The sequence below is a fragment of the Eupeodes corollae genome, chromosome 1 (assembly GCF_945859685.1).
Source record: "Eupeodes corollae chromosome 1, idEupCoro1.1, whole genome shotgun sequence".
Lineage (NCBI taxonomy): Eukaryota > Metazoa > Arthropoda > Insecta > Diptera > Syrphidae > Eupeodes > Eupeodes corollae.
In genome coordinates this window covers 280378612-280388432 of record NC_079147.1, presented here as the reverse complement: position 1 = coordinate 280388432, position 9821 = coordinate 280378612, and the positions used below count along the sequence as shown (strand labels likewise).

Here is a 9821-nt window from a genome sequence, read left to right as displayed (position 1 = left end):
CGGGGCATCTAAAGTTGTGGATGGCTAATCATGGTTAAATTTTCTAAATATACGAAATACAATTAATAAATTAGGTGCTTAACAGTTCATAAAGAACAAGGGCCTAGTGACTTTCAACTCTGTTGTCAGAGATGGAGGGGATCCACAGTTTTAAGCTGAATTCGAACGGCTAATTTAACGAAGCACATTTTGTGACAAAAATTTCTCTTGGGGAATTTATCAATTCCTTTAAAAATAATACAACAAGGAAACTTTTCTTAGTGCATTGAAAATGTTTCGTTGTCTGTGAGGCACGTAGAGCCGTCATCTTGTTAAAAAATGAACGTTTTCGAAATCAATATCTTCAAATTTCGGCCATTTAAATAATAAATTATGTCTTTTGTGTTACCATAAATTTCCCGTATTTTGGGGCGTCACATACGTTTTCGAGATTCTTCACATTGTCAAATGTCAATGCATAACAGGTTCAAAAGTGGTTACTGTCCAAATCTCTTATGGGAAACCACTTTACATAGAATTGAGTGGGATAGATTAAACATGCACATGTCAAAAATCAAATAGAAGATTTTATTAAGAGCATCGAATGTTGTAGCGGAATATTCACCGCATTTTGTATGTTCTTTTGCACTTGGCCTTATTCGATTAAGTAAAATGCTAAAGCTGTTTCTAGAAAATTAAGCTTTAAAGATTATTAGCCTAATTTTAAATGGTTTAAACGTCTTAATGTATGCATATCTCTTAACAATTTGCGAAAGTTAAAATCACGGAATGGATACTTTAACTTTTAGCAGTTTGCTTAATCCATTTAACATGTGTACAATTATTCTTATAAGAGCAGTGAATGAAATGGTCCAGCCAAGAGGTGGGAATTCTAATTAATAGCTTCCTTTAAGTGTATTTGTTTTGCTTATTTTATCGAAATGTCACTTTTTAGACATGTTCGGATGATTGTTTTTTAATAAAAGGCAATCAGCAATTTATTAGTTAGCAAAACGAATAGAAAAATTTGAAATGTTGAACTCCCTTAGTATTTTGCTAAATATTTAGAAAATTTTGTATTATAGCTATCATTGGTTTTTATCATTGAAACCAATCATTAGAATTTTTTGGCAGGGCATTTATAGTTATCATTAAAAATGTCTATTATTGAAAAAAAATCATAATTGAAATCCACCGACAAATTTTTACTGACAGAAATCAGTCTTGGAGTTGTGTGACGAGTCAGTCGAACGATACGCTTCACTTTGAAACATAAAAGTGTCAGCTGTTCAGGAAAATAAATGTCCGTATGGAAAATGGAAAAATACATTTTTAGCGAAAAATAAATTTGGAATTGAACTTTTCTGATTTTTTTTGATTCCTTGTGTGATTTCCCATCGATCATACAGAGGAATGACAGTTCAAGAAGATTGTTGGAGCACTTAAACTAGCTAAGAGTTGTTTGAAGCAGAACAGTTCAACTCTGCCACCGTTGGTTTACCTCCAGAGCAGGTAAGGTAGTCTACTATTTCCAAAACTACCTTCCAAATAAAACTTTTGACATTTAGTTTAATGATGTTCGATCTTTATGAATTAAGAGACTTCCACAATGCAATTTTAGGCTAGGCGTGCTAATGCAACTTTTCGTTCCGAAACTGTTTGGTCTATAAACTAAACACTAAAGACTTATATGAAAGTCCGCGCACTTTTTAGTTTGTGTTTGACAAAAACTAGACGATCACCTCCAACCTATTCCTTAGTTTGTGCATAGAGGAAATATATTATCTAGAGTCCCGACTTAATGGGTTTGCTCTCTTTCGGCCTACAAGCTAAATTGGGAGGATTTTGTCCATAAGGATAAGCATGTGTTAGTTGTCCCGTGCATTTCTTATGGGACCAAGCCATTTTGAATGTAGTTGTTATGGAATTTGTGCCCATATAGCTTAACCGCGGGGGAAAAAACTATGAGGTGAACTCAGCAGTTCAAAAAAGAGATCCGTTGAATTCAAAAATTGAAAAATTAATGCAATATTTTAAGAAAAATTAATTTTCCAAATTCTTTTTAGTGAAAACAGTGCTAAAAATAATATTTAACTGCTTTTGGTAAACAAATTCTATCATTTTTATGAAAAGTTTAGCTAAAAACAGAATAAATCATGCCGAAAGTATAGGCGCACCCTAGAACTGCAATGCGAACGTGGCGCAATTTGAGTTGTACCCAGTTTTGACAGATCAAAAGCGAGGTAAGTATTTTGACAGCGAAAATTAAAAAGAAAACAAAATACAATTTTTGCGATTTAAATTTTAATTTAATCAAAACAAAAGTGAAAATTAATAAAAACAAAGTTGTTAATAGTATTCCTGATTAACTGTTTTATTTATATTATATAAATAATTTCATTCAAAATGATCCAGAGTCAACTATTTCTTCGATCTAAAAAGTGACTTCATCATATCCGAAGAAGTATTTCCCTACGTAACTTGGCTCTAGCTGATAGAGGATTCTTTCAGGATCTCTTTGCAGACACCGCTGGGTAAGTTGTATATTGTTTTGTATGTTTATAAAAACTATAAGAAATCGTAATGAATTATATTCTGTTCTTCTTAAAACGGTAGTCCAGAAATGGCAAAACTTTTCACAGGTAAACAACAAAACAATCTACGCCGGCTTTGATCCAGATAGTCACACGTTGGCAATCTCCTGGTAATAATTGGACTTCTGCATGGCATCGAGAAAGACACAATCCAATTGCGTTTGTTGGAATACGGGTCTTATCAGTAATCCTAGTGGCAAAACAAACGAAATAAAGGGTTGTCGGTCATTGAGACAAATTAGGTAACTATAATAGAAACCTAATGCGCTTTAAAACTCAATCGTTTTGATAATATTTCTTTCAGAGTCGTCAACAATGCATCATAGTACGAAAATCTGAATGTAGTGGACTTTGTTGCCAATATGCAAAGACACTTTCGAATGGGATTACTGCTCTCAATATCGTCAGTCCAGTCGCGACTTAATAGTGCAGCTGGAATGAGCTTTACCGAATTCACATAACAAATTTTCCAGGGTTATGACTTGTTGCTTCAGAAATACAATTGTCGCTTTCAAATGGGAGGCAGTGAACAAATGGGTAATTTAATGACTGGCCACGAACTATCAGCAGAGTAGAAAAAAAGAAATCAGTATTTGGATTGACACTTCCAATTGTGACCAACGAAGGAGAAGACAAGTTCAGAAAATCTGCTGGCAATGGTATTTGGCTGGACGAAGAAAAAAGTAGCCATTTTTTCTTTATCAGTTCTATTTGAAAATGCCAGATTCTGAAGTCAGTCGAGAAGCTTCTCATTGAAAAACACAAAAAATTACCAGAGAAGAGAAAAGCACAAAGAAGATGTGACGCTTCAAGTCTATGGAGGTGATTTTTAATAAACAAATAAATCACTTCTTTTAGCTATTTAAGTTTTTCTCATTCCAGAGGTATGTCTAAAACAAGACGAAAAAGTCAAAGAGGCGCTCTGTAAGGGAAATGTTGAAGGACTAGGTTAACTGAATTACAACGAAATCCGATCGTTGAGATTTTTTCAGAGCCTGCACTATCCATTCTTGATCTGGCACTAAAAGCTAAATGTTTTACAACAGAGAGTAAGTGAAAAGTGTTAAGTTTTTGCTTGAGGTAATTTATTTTAAAATTGAAATTCTTCTTTCAGCTGATGCGATCAGAATCATCACAACTGGAGGGTTCTATATCAATCAAAAGTAAATGTAGTTTATGTGTTACGTTCCCATTTTCATATGTTTTGTATTTTATTTATTTATTACATCAATTAGAGTTAAGAGTATACTCAAATAGACTAATGAATATGACAAGTTTTATTTAAAATATTATATTATAAACTAAGAATGTAAAATTAAAAAAAATAAACTAAAGCATACATATATTTGAAGTTATTTCTATTAATATGAAAATTAAAGTCAATATTATTTGATAAGCTATTAATTTCTCTAACACTCTATGAGCGTTCATTTATTTACTGTTGGTGCTGTTAATGCTTTGTTGCAGCTTAACTTCTGGCTTTTTGGATTTTCAAGTTGTTAATTTCTTATGTTTTCTTTTGTTCATAGTGTTCGATTTTGAATCGATCCGTTCAAAATGGTTAATGTTCCATTTTTGTTGGCGAGGATGAGTATATGAATAAAAACAATTTGTTTAGATTATACAATTAAAATTCACATTAGTTAAAAGTCCTTAACATTAATATTGCATTCTTTTCTGTGATAAGGAATTATTTAAATCAATAAACATGTAGACTTTTTAATCTAAATTCATGAAATAGCTTTTTTCAAAAAAAAATGAGTTATGTATGTTTTTTTAAACCTACAATATTTTTCCTTAGTATTTCGTTCAAATTTGTTTCGTACTTTTTATTAGGATTTTTTAGTCTTAGGTTAAAACATCAAGTTCCTGTAGTAAATTGAAAACAGATAAAAATAATGTTGAAAAATAGTTCGTATTCATAATCAGCATCAAAAATAAACTCACGAACTATTTAAAACCATAAAAGTATTACAATTCAATACTTTAGGTAGAATCAAATGAAACTCATGAGTCTGTTAACCACATGGAATCGCGAAAGAATACACACGGATGTGATGAACCAAAACATAAGAAGAATAAGTATTACAAATATTAAATTTGTAATGCCTCAATAAAGAAAAATATACTTTATACAGCTTATTCGTTTTTCCAACGAAAATTATAGTTATGTAGGTCCCCTGAAGCAAAAAGCACCAACATCTTTGAATTCAAAACAAATTCCTTTATTATTAAGTAAAGTAAATCATAAATAGTTTTGAATAAAAATAATCCTAGTCAGCAAAGAAACAATAGAATATACAATATATACAAAATTACACTATAGCTCAAAATAAATAAACAAGTTTTTTGCAAAAAAGATTATTTTCTAGATATATGTACATAGAAATAAATCTAGGCTTCAATTTGACCAACTTTTACAAAAACTTTCGATGATAATGCGTGTTTTTGACGTTCTTTCTTTTCGGGCGTGTGTATGTATTCACAAAAGTATATTTCATCAAAAAACTAAGGGTAACATCATCGCCTGGTTTCAGTCCTTCTTCAGGTGTGAAGTTCAATTTGATTGTTACGTTATTGGACTTTCTCCAAGTGGTGAATCTATAAAAAAATAAGAGAAACAACATAGAATAAGAATTTCCAATTCGATTTTTTTTTTTTTTACTTTGGTTCCTTTCGTTGAACTTTTATTCGAAGTAATCATTCGCCGTTCTTCTTCCTTGGTTGGCAGTTTCATAATGGTTGTGGTCATATGGTACATCGTTGGGTTAGTAAGCTTGAGGATCAATTCAGTGGACGTGCCAGGCTTCAGTGGCTCTTCACAACGCACAACAATTGAATGCGATACTTGATCGATCCTGGATGGTACTCCGGCTTGATGACATTGTGTTCGCATTCTGCTACGAATAGGGGTTGTTCACTGTGAATGGTTGATCGGCAGGTTGACCATGACGCTGCTGAATTGTCGTGACTATAAAGAAATTAATTTTCATTATATAAGGAAATCTGAAATGGAAGTTGACTTACTTTTTTTGATGTTGATTTTCTGTGTGAAAATCGATGGATTCAACTCGCCGACATCGTCAGTAGCTGCCGAGAGACTGATCTGAATCTGTTTGGCTTCTTGGGGATTCTTGTCGGGCCAGCTCATTTGCCTCCGAATGATTGGCACCGTTAAGCCAATGCGATCCTTAGGAGCAAAATAAATGGATTCGTTGTAGATTTAAAATTTGAACTCACAGTCAGGGTTGGACATTTTTTGGAGTCTTCCTGCGATTGTATTCTTGTTTTGTTTATACCTAGAAGATGAAGATTAAGCTAGTTGACTACGATATGAATGTTTCGATACGTACTTACACAATCGATGGAGAAGGGCGTCAGCGGTCAACTATTACATGGCAAAACTTCCACTTGCATCATTGACTTGGTCGTGTTGTTTCTAATGGTTTTGATGGTGACACCTCCGCCGTCAACACCTGCGGCAGCTATTGCAGTTGAGAAGCATATCTGTAGTTAAAAACATTGATATTATTTTGTTAAGAGAAATATAATATAAGGGAAATTGCTTTCTGCATTATGGCACTATCTAAAATGAAAAGACAGACTATAAAATAACTCGATTGTTGCATCTTCTTCACTGCAATTTGACTTACTTTTTATTCAATGAAGTGAACTTGTATATACCCCCTTCATTATAAAGAATTTTGGTCTGAAAAATATCAAATTATATTAACCCGCTAATGGTGACCTACTGGTCTGTGAGACCCGGTTTGCGAAAAAATGCGAATACATTTCTTCTCCGTTATTGTTTTTTGTTGAATTCAAATTTGTGCATTGTAACAAAAGAGCTTCTGTTGATTTAATATCATTGTTTTATTGTCAAGGAGCATATATTTAAAACAAACACGAAATATTAGTAACAAATTTCGAAAAATGTTCAGTTGAAAAACCCGGTCCTTGAGACCGGCGTCACCATTGATCAAAGTCAAATTTGCGTCACCAATGGCGGGTTAAAAATCAAAACAATTAACAAAAACTTACTCTTAAAATCCGAAACCCATTGTTTTGTTTTGCAAAATTTGTTTGTCATTTTTGACAGGTCACAAAAATTCCATTAGTTTCTTTTTAGCCCAATCCCCCATTTTGCTTTTTTTTCTCCACTCACATGTATTCACCGATAGCGAATTTGAGAGAGTTTACCTCGAATTTGAGAGAGTTTACCTCGAATAAAATTTGAGGGTGTTTCAGGTAGGACGGGTACCGGTCGGGACTCTAGATAATATATTTCCTCTATGAGTTTGTGTCACAAGGAATCTTAGGTAACTGTGCGGACATTCTACTACAATCGTTGAATAAGTGTAATAGAGAGAAGGCAAATAAATGTTTCCTGTGTATTGGTTTATTTCGTTGATTACTTTCGGAGTTTCTTATGAGCGCAATGTTTGGGCAACTAGCCTTACAAAGCAAAATATTCTATATGATATTTAAGTAAATTTTTGCATATTTTTGTTTTGTTTGAATATTTAACAGGATTCAATCATTTTCAGGCCATACATGTTCATACAAAATGCAGCGTATCCCATAAAAAAGTAAGTAAATGGGTGTAATAAAAATCGTTTTTTTTTTACAGTCTACTAAAGCCGAGTACATACTTGTGAACCATCTCGTGAACCCATACAAATTTCAGTTTTTGGTTCACTCGTGAACTTGCTTGTGAAGCTGAGTGGAGAACAAAGTGGAGAGTTTTCGTTCACGGGCAATTCACGTGCAAAATGTACGGGAACTGTTGGTGAAGCTTTGACATTTGGTTTGTTCATGTTCACAACGTGTACTCACAAGTGTGTACCAGTGAGCAATGTCAAAAGTTCACTTTCTCCACTGGCGAACGTTCACTTCACGAGGAAGTATGTACTAGGCTTAAGTGTTATTGATGCTTCTTATTCGTTAGCCATGAAAGAAGTCGGCTTTAGATTTGCAGTCAAAAGTGAGTAAAACATAACTCTGAGGACTGTCATTTGCAGGTAATGAAGAAAACTGCCAACAGATGTGATATTCTTCAAGAGACAATACGTCAAATCAACCATAAAAATATTCATGAGTAAGGGTATTTAAAAATAAATAAACTCAAGGCCGAGTTGCATTATAATATAAAATGCCAAAAACAAAGAGGTCGGCCTTTGTATTGCTAAAAAAGCACCCTGTAAGTCAAATAAGCCACATTTCAAACTACCTTACCTACCCTGGAGGTAAACCGTCTAGAAGTAAACCAGCGGTGGTAAACAGTCCAGTGGTAAACTGGCAGAGGTAAACAGTCACACACCGGAGTTCACGGACTTGCTTCTTGATGATTAAGCCTAGTACATACTTCCTCGTGAAGTGAACGTTCGCCAGTGGAGAAAGTGAACTTTTGACATTGCTCACTGGTACACACTTGTGAGTACACGTTGTGAACATGAACAAACCAAATGTCAAAGCTTCACCAACAGTTCCCGTACATTTTGCACGTGAATTGCCCGTGAACGAAAACTCTCCACTTTGTTCTCCACTCAGCTTCACGAGCAAGTTCATGGGTGAACCAAAAACTGAAATTTGTATGGGTTCACGAGATGGTTCACAAGTATGTACTAGGCTTTATGATCAGCTCTTAGTTGGTACACCTCAGACACCGAGTATTTTTTTTCACTGGCTAAACACAATGGTGAAGCTGAAGATGAGGCTTGTGGTACTTTCAAAATTGAAAATTACGAAAACAACACACCGCGCTACATTGCGAAATTGAAGCCAAACTTGTACTTTTGACTTTATACTGCACAGATTTTTGACTAGTTCTCAACGGATTGTTGCTCCACCTTCCTTGTGCAACCTATTCAAACAAAATATAGACCTATTAACCATTTATCTTAATTTCCATGATAAAGTCCGGTATTACAAAGCGCATGTTTTTCCTTGCATCAATGAAGTTCGAAAGAGAAAGGAATAAATACAAAATCAGGTGAAGTGAGCAACGAAAGTAGAAATAAAAGATGGTTAGGTTAGGTTAGGTTGGAGTGGCTGTCCAGATATCATTGACACACGTAGACCTCAAGGGTCCATTGTGATACCACTAATGAGGTTACTCATGGGAGAGTAATGAATTTAAACAAACCATTTTGTACTTTTAATAAAGTTAGAGAGACGTTTCGTGTCAATCGTTGACAGTTCACTGGTATTATCGAAGAAGGGATTACCGAGAAAGTAATTCCTTCTAATGGAGAGTGCTGGACATGTACATAGAAGGTGTTGGACTGTTTCCTCTTTCTCCTCGTCCATGCAGCTTCTACAGAAGTCATTTGTGTAGACCCCTAGCCTCAGAGCATGTCTACCTATGAGGCAGTGTCCCGTTATTACTCCAATTGTAGAGCTTATACTTTGTCTGCTTAGTGATATCAAGCCTTTTGACCGTTTTAAGTCAATACTTGGCCATATTTGCTTGGTTGCCAGGCAGGTGGTACTTTGTGACCATCTAGTATTTGTTGTTTCTAAAGCATATTGCTTGAGAAGATACTTGCATGTAGCAAGTGGTGTTCCTATGTTATGTTTTTGTCTAACATAAGGCAGAAGTGTTCCGTTTTTGGCGAGCTCATCGGCTTTGCAATTTCCCGGAATGTCTCTGTGGCCCGGCACCCAAATGAGGTGAATGTTAAACTGTTCCGTCATCTCCTTCAGAGATGATTGACAATCGTGGACTGTTCGAGAGTTTGTGGAGACAGACGCGAGAGATTTAAGAGCGGCTTGGCTGTCCGAGAAGATTCGTATATCCTTACAAGATATAACGTTTTCTTTGAGCCAGGATAGTGCTTCTTTAATCGCCATTACTTCTGCCTGGAATACACTACATTGATTGGGAAGTCTATAGGATAGACTGAGATTCAGTTGTTCTGAAAAGATACCACTTCCAACTCCGTGATCGGTCTTTGAACCGTCAGTATAGAAGTGTACCGCATCGTCTTCCAGGGGTCTCTCTTCTTCCCAGGAGGATCTTGAAGGGATGGACACATGGAATCTTTTACCAAATACCATTTTTGGGGTGGTATAGTCTAATCGATCTGGGATAGATCTGAAATTGTCTAGAATAGTTGTATGTCCAGTATTGTTACTGGTCCATTGAGAGGTGGCTCTAAGCCTTACACATGAGTTGGCAGCCACCTTTTTAGAGAAGATGTCAAGTGGTGTTAGGTTTAAAAGCACTTCCAATGCTGCGGTTGGTGT

At 35.0% G+C, this 9821-nt stretch overlaps 2 long non-coding RNA genes across 7 annotated transcripts; one reads left to right on the top strand and one right to left on the bottom strand.

Moving 5' to 3' along the window:
• Positions 1-1758: 1758 nt before the first annotated feature.
• LOC129940658 (uncharacterized) lies at positions 1759-3916 on the top strand. The gene is made up of 4 exons (XR_008780734.1): positions 1759-2513; positions 2596-3395; positions 3456-3622; positions 3688-3916. It is a non-coding gene; the product is annotated as an uncharacterized LOC129940658 (long non-coding RNA).
• A 729-nt stretch (positions 3917-4645) lies between these two features.
• Positions 4646-6683, bottom strand: LOC129940207 (uncharacterized). Of its 6 annotated transcripts, none has more exons than XR_008780632.1 (5): positions 6615-6673; positions 5814-6282; positions 5601-5763; positions 5239-5544; positions 4646-5174 (listed from the first exon to the last, which is right to left on the bottom strand). It is a non-coding gene; the product is annotated as an uncharacterized LOC129940207 (long non-coding RNA). The 6 variants fall into 6 exon arrangements; XR_008780631.1 differs by having other exon boundaries at positions 5601-5872; positions 5927-6282; XR_008780629.1 differs by having other exon boundaries at positions 5601-5872; positions 5931-6282.
• Positions 6684-9821: the final 3138 nt, after the last annotated feature.